Here is a 14,881-nt window from a genome sequence, read left to right as displayed (position 1 = left end):
TCATCATGGGACATTAATTATGCAAAAGAAGGCAAACTGAATTTAATCAGAAGCAGCAGACTCAGCGCAGGAAGAATTTTCTCTTTTTGACAGAAGCAGTTAGGAAAACATTTATGGTAATACCACAGCATCTGCTGATTACAGTCAAAGCTGCAGGACACCAACGCTAAATCACTGAGCCATCCTGACAGCTCCTGGGTACTCGAGTCACATCGACCAGCAATTTACAGTGAAATTCATCCAAGTCTAAAAATCAGCCAAGATGTTGAAACCAGAGAGAAATAACTCAGTTTGGACTTTCAAAAAACAATTATCAAAGGGATTATAGCTGATAAAACTTTTGATCTACTACAAATATTTACCCTCAACAGATACATTTTTTTTTTAAAGAACACATGAATTTTCAGATCTATTAACAGGCTTTGTGATCAATAAGATCTGGAAATTTATAGGCAGAAGGAATTTTATAAGGTCAAAAACACAGGAAGTAGAGTTTTAACTCTTGACATGAAATCAGCACAAAATCTGACATTTTTTTTTAGTGCTTTGAAATGAGAGATCTAAAGGATTCAGGGTAATTAATTAGAATATAATTTTTAATCAGTTAACTTGGTTGCCACGCAAATATGGGTAAGATCAAAAGCTCAGAGAAATAATAAACTACAAAGTGGTATAACATGAGGGCGCGTATTTTATGAACTTCCTACGGAGGACGGGCAGGACAACCAAATGCATTATTACCCATCTGAAAATTGCTGAAATGGTAATTAAAAGAATAATGAAATTCTATAGATATTAATAACTAAAAATTTCATACTTAGGTGTTTCAGTGGCCTTTCTTGTGGTCAAAAACATACTGGTGTTTAAATTTAAATCTCTGAATGACACAAGAGCCCAGGGAACAAAAGACTGTGTCTTCTGAGATTAAAATTCACAAAAGTAAATGTCTCATATTTTATCCAAAATCAACGCCAAAGATTTCCTTTTCCCAGTTGCTTTGGGAGTTCAACTAAATATTATTCATAACATGAGAGATTAAAGGAAGAAGGAAACAAAAACTTTAAAATGACTATTTTTGAAGGAAGCCATTGAAAATGGTCACAAGGGATGGCTCTATTGTTGTCTTTTTCTCAGCTAGATAAACTGTTTCAAAATATGTTTGCTACAGTTAATCACTAACACAATATTCATCTGCAATTTTAAAATCTGAACTTCTTTATTCAATTTATTTTCCCAAACACATTAAAAATGTCTCTAGACTTCTATTCATAGACATAACCTATTGATGGTAAAAATGCAACTGGGTAATCAAAACACTGACAAAAAACTAATAACTGAAAAGGTCAAAAATGGATCAGCTGGAAACTTCAACTTAACAAATAAGTCAATATGTAATTGAATAATGAATCAATAAATGTTTATTGAGCACCTATATGTATAAGCTACAAGAGTTAGATACTACCAGAAGTTTAAGGCACTCTTGCTGACTTGAAAAGCACCGTGAACAAAAAAAAGAGCTTACATTGGCTCATCTTTAGTGTTATGGAAATGCCGGATGGGATGTGCACACAATAAATGCAATAGGATTTTAGAGGAGTGAGGTCTAAACCAGGTCAGTGAAGTGAAGGCAGTCTTCACAACGGCAAGGTCTCAGTCGAGCTTTGCAGTAACAATAAGACTTGAGATACACCTGAAACAATGTGCAGGAAATCCTACCTAAGGGGAAATCTACCAAAAATGTTACAAATGTCCTATCTTGTAGATGTTAGGATTTAGAGTAAATGACACCTTTGCTGATGAACAGATGAAGGTGATGAAGAGAACACATTATACGGGTCATATAATACTAATATTTTTAGTATCGGATTGCATTGGAAATTTCACATGGAACATGTTTTTGTAATGGAGTCAGACCCAATAACAACTGTTTATATAGAAGAAATTACATATTTATTATGTACAAGTCAGTCCTTAGGCACAGAAGGAAAGTAATGACTGAGGAAGAGACTGATGTAAATCTCTTGTTACAGAAAGTTAAAGATTCTAAGAATTTACTTCTTTCTTTTGTTCCCGAAAAGTCTCCTCAAAGGTCATAAGATTTTCTGGGGAAGCTTAAATATAGGGCAGAATATAGAGAAGGCTTGACAGTTGAGAAAGGAAGCATTTGGGTCAGAGAGTAAGGGCTGAACCTCAAGCATTTTGTTTGGAGGACAGCGGACCCCCGCTGGCCACATTCTGTCCCCTCCCTCCCCCATAGGAAAGGAGGAAGGGAAAGTGGGAGGTGCAGGTGGTATGGTAAAAACAGACTAAAACGGATTGCACAAAAATAAAAAGCAGTAGTCATCGGCAAACAGATGGCTCCTAATACGGAATGAAGTTTGATTAGACAGTTAGCTGGAACATGTATCTACTGCACCAGAATCGACTCTGCGAATCTCTCAGGCAAACCACGAAGGAAAACTTGACTCTTCGTAGGAGAAACCAGAATTCTGAGTAAGGAGTAAGACTGCCCTTCTGCAAGTCTGGATGCAGATACTACATGACAGAAGTTAGTTTCTATGTAGATTTTGATGGCAGATGTTGGGGGAACATACTGGTTTCAAGGTGGACATATTAGCAGATAAAGGAAGAAACTGTATCAAGCAGTAAAGGGATAACGTACCCAAGTGGTATTTGAAGCAAAGTCGTCACGGAAGAGAAAATGAAGAAATTCAGACCATATTTATGACCCCTTGAGTACATTTTTGATTCCACCAAAGTTACCACTCTGTCCAAATAATGTCAAATACAATCAGATTAAAAGAACTGGACAGTCATCTAATCCAAATGTTTTGTCCAAGAGGAAACTTTTTCCCAGAGGATTTAACTCATGTGTCTTAGGGCTGGTCAGGGTGGAAGAAAGAGAACATGGTGGTTAACCAGTTCCCAGGCTTTGGGGGTCAGGCCAACGGAAGTTTAAACTCCAGGTGTTACTTTATTTTTCACTCCATCAAATGTTCATAATTCAGCTTAATTTCATTTGTGAGTACTTTATACCATGATACACACTGCATTAGCATAGTGCTCTAAATGTTTCAATATGCACTTACACAACATCATCTTGCTTTTTCTAACGGGGGAGCAGGCAACAAATACAAAGTTGGGGGGAGAGGTCGAAACTCAGGCATAGTAAAGTTAAATGATCTACAAGGCAAGGTAGTGAAAGAGCTTGGCTCATGTTCAGCGATCACGCTCTTGTCGCTAGGTCATGTTATGCCTGCCCATTGGTATAATTTGCCCTGGATTGCAGTTTCTACACAGAAGAGGAATTGTATTTACTTAATGCAATGAAAACACTGCACATTTGTAACAGTGCTATTTTCTGCTATTTTTCATTACAACTGCATTGTGTTTCAGCTACATTATGGGTTAAATAGACTCTTGAGGGCTAGCCTGGGAACCTAACCACCATTTATAACATTTATAACATTGTTTCTGTGGGAAATTGCTTTGTGAGTTCCAAAACAACTGATTTAAAAATTAACTTTGGGAATACAACTGGTTTCAAAGTAGAAGATGGTCTGTCAGACATTTCATGTAATTGGTTACTTAATTCATGCACTGAAGCAACAATAATGGACTGCCTACTATGTACCTACCAGCCATTGTGCTGGGGATGCAAAGATGAAGGAGCTCTTAGACCCTGAGGCACTCAAATGTAGCAGAGAAAAAGCATCTTATTAAAACAAATAAATTATAAATAAGTGCTAAAACAGCCATGAAAGAAAAAAAAATGTTGCAGGAAAACAGAGGACAGAGGAACTAAGCCTTCAAAGAACTGACTGTGGAAATAACATTTGTATTGAGTCTTGACAAGTCCAAGCCTATGAACTAAAGAAGGGTAAGAAGGACATCTCAGGTAGCAGTAGGGGCACATACAAAATACAGAGGGTCTCTACCTTATGATGGTTGGACTCACCATTTTTCAACTTTCTCACAGTGGGAAGGTGATACCCATTCAACAGTAACCATACTTCAGATTTGGAATTATTATCTTTTTCTGGGAGAGCACTGTGCAGTACGACACCCTGTCATGATGCTGGGCAGCAGCAGGGAGTGGCAGCTCCCAGTCAGCCACGCCATCATCAGGGTCAATAACCGATACACTTACAACCACTCTGTACCCATAAAGCCATTGCTTTTCACTTTTGGGACAGTATTCAATAAATTACATGAGATATTCAACAGCTTATTATAAAATAGGCTTTGTGTTCGATGACTTGGCCCGACTGTAGGCTAATGTAAGTGGTGTGAGCAGGTAGGTGTAAGGTAGGTGAGGCTAAGCTATGATGTTTGGTAGGGTAAGTGTATTAAATGCATTAGTGTATAAAATGTATTCAATCAGGGGCGCCTGGGTGGCTCAGTCGTTAAGCGTCTGCCTTCAGCTCAGGGCGTGATCCCGGCATTCAGGGATCGAGCCCCGTATCAGGCTCCTCCACTGGGAGCCTGCTTCTTCCTCTCCTACTCCCCCTGCTTGTGTTCCCTCTCTCGCTGGCTGTCTCTCTCTCTGTCAAATAAATAAATAAAATCTTTAAAAATATATATAAAATGAATTCAATCAGGATGTAAGTCCATTGTTAAGATGAGGAAGATCTGTACTCAGATGTGAAAGGGTCTGGTGGGTATGGGGGGGAACGACAGACGTACTGGTGGAGGGAGTTGGGCTGTGAACTATCAGATGTTTTTTAGTCATAAAAAAGATTAATTGTTGGAGAAAAGACTGATAAAGAAAGGATCAAAATGAGCATATAAGCAAAATCAGTCCATATGGGGGCATCTTAAATTAGCTAATCTTCTTGGATTTTCCAAAGGAAAGAGGATGACTAGATTGAGAAAATTATATAGACCTGTGCCCTCCATGAAAGATTGCAATTTCTGCTCTTCATGTCATTAGTGTTGTTTTTGTCTCCTTGTGTTGTATAATCAACCTTCACCAATCTTTTGCTGAACTATATCAAATCAAAGATTATAAAGCTTGCCTAATATTTAGTGTTTTAGAAAATATAGTAAAGGACCAGAACTTAAAATATTTTAACCATTTCCTTACGCTTACTTCTGTTAACCTAATGTTTTATATTAGCAAAAGTATCATCTTTCTGACTTTAAGAACTGTCTCACTGTAAATACGTGCTTTAGAAAAACTCAGAAAAGTTCATCTGACACATCAGTCGTGTATATAGATCAATTTTAGTTATTAATACAAGTAGAACCAATAAAATAAGTGAAGGAAACAAAGAGGGAAGAACGCTTCAGCTCAAGTACATTTTAAATTTACCAGTAACTTTTTTATATTCAAGTACATAATCCATTTGCAGATGGCTGACTGAGGGTGTTTAGGACTAAGTAAACTGTATTCCTTTCATGTGTAACACAAACAAAAGGATACAGTCCATTGATCCTCTGTAAACATTAGTTAAAAATAATCCTGATCCTTTGGTATAAAGCTTATGCAATGTACATGTTAGGACTAAAATACCTCATTCAGCCTAAGACAAGTTAAAAAGGGTTTTTAAAAGCCAAGAATAGAATTTAGTATGTAGAATACCACAGCTGTAGTTGATGGTACTCTTTGTTCTATGCTTTTGATAACTAAAAATAAAACTCCCCCCCCCCCCCCAATCTTACTTGGTACAGATTCCTCATAGCTTTGAGAAATTATTGGTTGGTTCTTTTATTTTTTTTTTTAAAGAAGATATTAGCTTTCATACAAATTCTTAGCTCTTTTTCTGAATCCTGATAATTTATCTATGAAATTTGGTGGGAGAAAGGATTGAGGTTTAAGACTAGGGGGCTAAGAAGGAGTGTGAATTTGGAGCCAAAGAGGTCACAATGAACTCTTAGTTGTACCCTTCCTTCCGACCCTTCTACATCCTTCCAGGCCCCCTGGAATCTCTATGTTCTTGCCTGTGTCTGGAATCCTTGGTATGACTCAACAATGTAACCTATCTTCTGGAAGGAAAAATACTGGAGCCCAAGCCTCAGCCTATTCTATTTGTGGTTGACAATATTACAGTCATAGAACTTAACCACAGAACATAGGCCAAAGACAAGCCCAAATAACTAGTGAGAGCAGACTCTTTCTACGTAAAACCGACACCCCCACCCCCACCGTCAGCACTCTCTTCCTCTTTGAGGCCTCTGAAGATGAACCTGTATACCCCCTATGCTGCACCACACAGCCTCGCCTTAACTTCACGGTTATCAGGCTGTGCGGTGCTCCCCGGGAGTTATTTTGGTCTAATTTACCTGTCAAAGTGTGAAATACTGATTATAATAAAGTCTTTCCTCTGACTCCAACTCCTTCTTTAATCATACAGCTTACACTCTATTGGGAGAGGCAGGCATTAAACAAATAATCAAACAAATGTGTAATTATAACTTGTAAGTGAAATGAAGGAAAAGTAAAGGATGCAATTATGAAGTGTAACGGGGGCCTGATTTAAGTTTTAGAGGCAAGGCAGCAAGAAGAAAACTCCTATGAGAAAATAATATTTGAGACCAGAAAGATACCCCGAGAGTTAGTGAGACAGGTTTAGCGGGAGAACAGCATTCCAGGCAGAAGGAACAGCATGAAGCCCATGAGTGGAAAGCTCTTTTGGTTGGGGCGTAGTGACCAAAGGTAGGAGTGACTTGACGGAGACTGGAGAGGTCTGAAATTTTAACCCAAAAACCATGGGGAGCCACTAAAAAGATGTTAGGCGGGAGTGTGACCTGGCATCTCTTTGATGGTCTTCATCATAGAACTCAGTTTTCAAAGGGTGGGGTGCCTGGGGGGCTCAGTCAACTCTTGGTTTCCATCAGGTCCTGATCTCAGGGTAGTGAGATCAAGCCCCACGATGGGCTCTGGGCTCAGTGCAGAGTCTGCTCGAGATTCTGTCTCTCCCTCTCCCTCTGCCCCTCCCCTTGCTCTCATGAATGCATGCTTTAATACAACAAAATAAAATCTTTAAAAAATTAAAAGGATATGTCATTAGTCTAAACAATAAAGGCAATCATCAGTGCAAGTCCTCTCCTACTTGTAAAAGCAATCTGAAGCAAGTGCTCCTCTGACGGTTTTTATGTAGTATCATAGTATCATGTAATACATGGTATACTAGTGTTACAATCCAACACGAGAACAAACTGCAGTGCTAAAGTTAGAAAAAAGTAACAAAGTTTCTGCAAAATTCATGAAGCTTGTGATATCTTCGAAATAGTGAAAACAATATAGTATTTTTATAAAAAGACAAAGGAAATTGTTACAAATTTTGTAACAAATTTGAGTTTCTTATCTGCAAAATCACATTAGAATCATAATTTATATTGGAAATTAAATTTCCTAATCTGAATTTCAAATGATCTTTATAATCCTCATTCTAAAAGGCCCAGAGTGAATTTTCAAAGAAATAGTTTCTGAAATAAATGATGAAATGATTTAGTATATAATATTCTAAAGTTATCATAAAGAAAAATCTTTAGTAATATCCTGAAACGTGATTTTTTAAATAAGTGACTTCATTTTTCTGATCTTGCATTATTCCTGTGGTGCTATTTATGAACCAAAGCTTCTAAATATTCCATCTTTGATTTTCTACGGTTATAGAGAAAGCGCAGATATGAGAGCCTATTAAATATCTTTGGCTTTGAAATTAATATTAATAACCAATAATCAACCTCAGTAATACTAAGAAAAATAATTCTTGGAATGGATCTAATCAAGGTAAAATAAGATAGGAGACTCGAAAAAAGTCAGAGAATTGTTTACAAACCCTGACCTCCATAGAACACTCAAGATTTACTGGCTACAGAAATCAAGGCTCTCTTCTCAGGTCAGGGTTTATGCTGAGAATAAGTATATATATGAGGTTGATAAACTTTGATTGTGGTCTAGCTTAGTAGAAAGGAAGCTATGCCCTTCTTCATTGCCTGATTCTTAAAAGAAAATTGTAAAGCTCTGTCAAAAAGATAATATGTTGCAGGAAAGCATGTTTTTAGTTTTTACAGTTAAATTTATTTCTTAGTTGGGTACTTTAACAACCTAAGGAGAAAAGTAACTGAAAACATTATAAAATAGCTAATTTTAAAGCTTCTAAAATACTTACTTGTTCAAATAAATAATGTTCTTGGGATGCCTACATTTCTGCTTAAGTAAATTAACCTTAACATAGCTTCTTCGAGAACCTAAGACTTTAGGAAATACTTGCTTTGTTTCTGATTCTTGGGAAAGTGTTACTAAAAACAAAAACAGAGTAAAAAAATGTTGTAGTTCTAGAATGAAACAAAGTTGTTTAGTCATTGAAACATCTGGTACTGAATGAGGATTTCTTAATTATTGAGAGGGCCCTGAAATATAAATATTCACAGGTTCAAAAGAGTGCTGCCAAATAGGTTATCAAGCAAAAAATACGCAACCACCTGGAGAACAAAATCCATCTGTCTGACTGAATTTAGTTGAAAATAATTTTTTAGACTTGTTAGTAAAACCCTCATGTAAAATTTATTTGATTGAATAATTTACTAAGAATATTTCCATAAGCATCATAAAGTGTTACAGTTGATAAAAATGAATATACTAATCATCTTTCTAACTTGGAACCACTGCCACAGCTTCTAGTGAATATACATCGTAGGTTACTAGTTAGGTTTCGTCGTGCTTGTGGTTTCAACGGGAAAAACAGGATTCCCACATCTGTACTGTGGCCAGTCCCATAAATGCTCTCTTTCCAGAAAAAGGGTGAGAGCAACTATTCGTGGGCACAGCTGTTATTTACTTGAAGGCAAGCATACTCGTCTTTCCCTCAGAGATGGGCACCATGGTACATTCCTCCTCTTCCCCCATACCAGACCTTGAGTGATGGCTACAGTCAGAACCAGAAAAGCCAAGGAACAACACTAATACTATATTCTCTCTCCTGGAATGTACTTTTGCAAGTAAACTGTGTATTTGGAAGAACTACTACTGCAAAATACCTAGGTGATTCCTCCCTTCAAATATTTACCAGTTAAAAAGGAGAATGTATTAAATGAGGTAGTACAATGTATGTAAAGCACAAAGCGCAGTACCTAACAAGTAAATCCCTAAACAAATATCAGTTCCATTAGGTGACTACTTGCTCCCCCTTCTAAGCATCCGAAAACTGAACCCGCAAAGTTCCTAACAAAGAAGAGAGGTGGACAACCAGGTAAATCACCTAGTAGGTGAACTGTCACAATCCAACTGGATTCATAATTTTGATACTAACATATGCGTTTACTCTTTCTGAAGACTAATAGATGTACTTTAGTATGAAACTTTTCCAGAATAAGAGCATTCCAACAAAAAAGACATTAAGCAGAAGAATAAAATGACCCTTATCTAAAAAAGAATGACAATTCAGGCTGAATCAAGCAATTAAAAAGATATGCACTGGTACCCTTTCTTCTAACCTAATAGTATGACAAGATGTCTCCTAAAAACATCCTTTTTTCCACCACCAAAACCTCTCTATGTGGTTATCTTTCAAGACAAAACAAAAATCAGAAAGATACACACCCTCATCTTCCAAACAGAAGAAAACAACAGCTTACTAAATCCTTACTGAAGAAGCCTGAGAGGTAGGGACGCAGTTCTTGTCTCTCATGCAAAAGAATTTCTATTTCAACTGTACGCAGTCCCATTCACTAGTTTCTATTCAGATGAGATGGTTATTTGATCTTATGCTTTTAGGAAGAGATCAATCAAGATAATCTACTAAAAATCAAAACTATCTTTTAAATTAATAATCACTTTTTAGGAATAGCTCAACGGATTTCACATCATCTGGATCGACTTTTGAACATTCAACAGCAGATGGCTATTAATGGTACAATATTAGAATATGGAATTTAGGGCAATCTGAAAACATGTCAGTTGATACGATTACCATCTGAGAACACGTGGAGTTATTTCTTAGAGACAATGCCATATTCCCTTATGTCACAAACCTGTTACCATGACAGGGAGGACAGACTCCTGCCATACAGTGCTATGCATCTCATTACGGCAGATTCATTCATATTTATAATACAATCTGTGATGTTGATGCAATCACTTTAGATCTCACTGTTATTTCAAACAAATCCATAACTGAGCAAAAGGCAGAATGTTGACAGGAGTTAATGTGGGTTTTACGCTGTTTACAATTGCTTTCTAATCTACTAAATGGCTGTGAAAATTGATGCACCGTTAGGAGTGCTTTTATATACTAGTTCAGATAAAGAGCTGCTGTGTTGCAGTGATCTCTGTAGCACTAAACTGAATTTTCCACAGTGCTTTATCTTCTCTATCTGTATATGATGAGGCTTCTGATCTTGTGTAAACCATTAATAAACCAAAAACTAGACTCTCATTGTATTAATTGAGATGTATTTGCTTTTACTTCCCAAAAGAAAGTCAAAGTAAACTTGCAATTCTATTCTAGTTACTTGTAAAATGAACCTTTAATTGTATTTCAAATGAATTAAGGAATCGCACATTCCCAAGAGAGTAGGATGATTTCATTCCAAACCCCTGAATCATCGAACTTGACTAAAAACTTGCCTGGCATGTGGTACATTCGATGGCTGTGTAACCTAATGATGGTTGAAAAAACTCACAGGCATCAAAATGAAATAATAATGCCTCCTCGAGTGCTCCGCATGCTGCCGTAAGGTAGGTAAGACGGCAGAAAGGTTTTCCAAAGAAGGAATCAAGGCTCGTGTAGCAATATCTCTAATTATTTCATCTCTGTGTGTGACAGAGTGTCTGTGTTGTGTGTGTGAGTGTGAGAAGGCCCGCAGTCATCACAGCGACCAGGAGACTGTACTGCTTCTCTGGCTGTGACAGATGTAGGATTGTAAACATGTGACAGATCTAAGAATCATTTCTCCCTTTAGTGAACGTGACTCCTGTTTGATAATTGGAACAACCTTCAATCTGAGGACTGAAAGCTGGGTTTTCACATCTACACAAGCTGTGAATAAAGACTACCTATTGATAAAAGCAAAGAACAACAAGTGTTCATGATGTTTAGAAACAACTTTAAATCATCCAACTGATTAAGAGCTACTTGTTTATTGTGCTAATGGTTTTATATTTCCATGAAAGGGGTTAGAAATAGTGGATAATTATGCTTCCATTCTAGGATGTTAATTGTGCTTGTAAACAATGGTTGCTTCTACATAAAATTTGGTTTAGAAGTAAATAATGCTCATGGCCTTTAAAAAAAAAAAACTAATATCTGAAATTACAGTAGTCAAAGAAAGGAGAACTCTATTATGTATTGACATGAATAAACACTCAGGAAAGTCCAATAAAATGCATAGGCCCAAATATGCATATGCCAAAGAATGCCTCTTTTATGGCTATTGAAATAGGGGCAGCATCTTTTCAAAGATCTGTCTTCTTGCTTTTTACATTTATCAATACATTTCATGCTCTTATTATTTCTCTCCCTATGACAAGTTATTGCATTGACATTTATAAAGTGCATCGTTAAGAAAATTAAATAATTGGTTGTCTGATTACAGTTTCACTCTGAGCTTAATGTGGGGTTTTAAAGTCTTTTCCTGTCTGCCATCTCTGATTCCCTGTGGTAAACGGTCTTCTCAAGGACTTAAAATAACTTAAAATGTCTTTCTAATGAAGAAACACAAGACTACTGCCTCAAAACAACCAATAAAAGGAGAAAATAAAAGTAGTGACAAGAAACCTATGACAACCTGCTCCCTCTGCAAGTTGGAACTTGAGAACATAGCAGTTGCTGAACTAACCTGAATATGAACATTACATTTGATGAAACGAAAGAGAACAAAGCACCAGCAAATATCCCTCTTTTCATAAAAATCGTCTACCAACATGGTGGCGCAAATGGGCAAAAAACAAGTGTCGTTAGATTCCTGCATGAAAAAGTGCTGTCGCTGCAGATCTTGACCAGAGGAAGAGCGCAATAAGCCATAGTCCTACTCTCCGGAAAACAGAGAGTCGGCCATATTCTTATTTCCTTAAATCAGCTTGCAGTAATTTATTTCCTAAGAACAACACACATGGTACACGGCAAGGATGAACCGGCCCAGAAGCACGGGGACGGCAGAGTGCAGTGGTCTCCGGCAGCCCCTCGCAAGCGTTCAATATAATGACTCCTACAGTGAAATCTATACAAATCTAAATTAACATTAAGTTCTCATTTGGGGGAGTGTACAAATATTCTTATTAAAAGTGAAATAGAGAGGCTTCTGGCTGGCCGAGTTGGTAGAGCGTGGGACTCTCGATCTCAGGGTTGTGAGCGCAAGCCCCACGTTGGGGACAGAGATGACTTAAAAGTAAAATCTTAAAAAAAAAAAAAAAAAGTGAAATATAGGTATAGATACATATTTTTCTAGTAAAAAGAAAAGAAATATAGGTGACTGCAAAGCATCTCTTACATCCATCCGTTTATCCAACAGTTACTGAGCTCCTATCACAGGCTCTGCTCTAGGAAGAGCAGAGAGCAAAACTAGAGGGTGCCCGCCCTCCTGGAGCCCGCATTCTGGGTGGAAGGCAGGAGGAGGCTCCCAGAGACGGACACGTACGAACACACGTCCGAGGCCAGTCGGCACACATGGACAAACAGGCAGGGCCGACATGCTGAGGATCGGGCTGGCTATTCGACAAAGGATGGTCAGAAGAAACCCCTCGGATAATGTGAAAATGGAGCGGAGATCTGCAGGGACGCAAGGGGTGAGCGCACATATGTTTTAAAAGGAAAAACGTTCCAGGCAGCGGGAATCTCGAGTACAGACTGATGTGTTCTGGGGACAGCGAGGTGGCTGGAGAGCTGGAAAGGAGGAAGCCGGGGCTGGAAAAGAGTGAGGCCGGCGATGTGAGGGGGACAGATGGTTTGGCCTTGTACATACATCTCTTACCCCATGGGACGGTTCTGAGAGGAGTTCCCTGATCTTACCTGCAGTCCAGCAAGCTCCGCCTGGCTGCTGTGTTCACAACAGACCAGAGGAGTACAGGAGAGAAGCAAGGAGGCCAGGGAAGAGACAACTCCAATGATCTGCGTGAGAAATGATGTGACTAGATTTGTTCTCCTTCTCGAGAGATCCACAGAGATCGTGAGAAGTTAATTCCACTGCCATCATTTGAATACTGACTTCTTAATCTATTTCCCCACATCCCAGTCTCTCCAGAAACACTTTTGGGCAGAGATGGGTCTTAGTTCTGGGTTTTTATTAGAAAGTGCTGTCATGGACTTTCTCCAGGACTTCCTCACGGCCTGTGTATTGTGTAGTTCGGTGTTTGGAAGCAGAGCCCACTGGGGAAGGGCTGGCTGTTTGTGACCTTGCACGGGCCATTGGAGCGGAATCAGAATGATGGCCTCATTTGGATTTTCTAATCTCTAAATTGGGTGGAAAGAGCTATTCTTTCTCTTCCGTCTCCTTCCAAACTTCTTAGCAGATCCTTCGCTGGCCCGGAAGTCATACGGCTCGTTCACTTCTCTTTGCCCGCGTGATCCTCTCACTCCTCCACCCTCTCCCTCTGTCAACCCTAAACGTGGGTTTTCCCCCTGCAGAGTGCATGGGGCTCCACAGCTTCGACCTGAGGCTTTGGGTTCCCAACTTTACACCTCTATGCTAAACACTTCTTTTAGTTGCAGGTCTGTTTCTGTGTACAGAATGTTGCCCCCTACGCCTGCCTCTTCCTCTTCCAATTCCTGATGTCTAAACGCAGACTTATTTTCGCCTAGGGGGGAAAACCCCGCTCTTCTTCCTTACATGCCCTGTTTTGTTTAGTGGTGTCACCATTTCCTACTTAGCCCATTATTTCTATCCCGAGGAAGGATAAAGGGGGAGGAAATAGTAATTCTCATGACAGCGTCTCTCTCTACAGTGCAACAGCAAATTGCCCCTTCCCTCTTATCCTGCAATCGCTTGACCACAAAGCTTTGTAACAGTAGTCAAATACCTCTCTGGTGGATACTTCCTGTTTTGGAGAACCTGGAAAAGGAGGATGCGTGTGTACACGCAGGGGTGCATAACACAGGCACATACACATCCATTCTTTTGTCAGGCCGCAACAATATTTTTACTGACAAGTGTCCCCAGAGAATGTAATGTTGAAGGGTGAGGCAGACAGTGCTCACCAAATATTCCACAGGCCTTCCTACACTTCCTGCACTACTCTACAGTTACATTGGACCGTGTGACTACCTCAGATCTCGTAGTAGGAGCTGAAGTGACATGTGTCACATTTAGGATCAGGCAATTAGGGGCCAGTGTCTCCTCTGTCTTTCTTTCCCCTCAGAAGAAACCGTGGTCCTTCTGAGGATTTAGTTACATGGTAGAGGCAGGCTGCCTGGCCCATACTGGATCTTGTGGGGGAGAGGAAGCAACCTTTACTTTGTTATGTCAGTGAGGTTCCAGGGCCTGTCTGCTATGACAGGAAGTCTTTCTTACACTGACTAATAAAGACTGTTTGGTTATCCTTGTGAAATCAACCTTAACTGTGAAATACATTATTTTAGTATTCCTGTCTAAAACTTATCAGAAATCCTCAATTCCATTAATAATCCCTTCTAGTACAATTTTTAGGATAATGAGTCTAAAAATATTTACTTTGTAAAGGAAGTTACCCAGATCAAGCTTCGAGGATACATATCTTTTATTCTAGTATTGGGGGATTTGGTAAATAAGTCTTTCTTAACACAATATCAGCTCCTTCTCCAGCCCTGTTAAAAAATAATAAATTAATTTACTTATTCCACGTGTGTGTGTGTGTGTGTGTGTGTGTGTATACGTCTATTTTATTCTGTTCTCTCTCAGCCTCTTTGAGTCTAAAAAAAATCATATATTTAATAATTGCTTTTATCATTCTGCTCTTTTT

At 38.7% G+C, this 14,881-nt stretch overlaps 1 protein-coding gene across 3 annotated transcripts in view; it reads right to left on the bottom strand.

Annotated features, from left to right (window-relative positions):
- Window positions 1-14,881, bottom strand: part of DIAPH3 (diaphanous related formin 3) — a 474,831-nt gene that overhangs the window by 39,199 nt on the left and 420,751 nt on the right. The gene's annotated exons all lie outside the window — the stretch shown is intronic.

Source organism: Ursus arctos, unplaced genomic scaffold, assembly GCF_023065955.2.
Source record: "Ursus arctos isolate Adak ecotype North America unplaced genomic scaffold, UrsArc2.0 scaffold_10, whole genome shotgun sequence".
Lineage (NCBI taxonomy): Eukaryota > Metazoa > Chordata > Mammalia > Carnivora > Ursidae > Ursus > Ursus arctos.
This window is presented reverse-complemented; position numbering and strand designations above follow the sequence as displayed.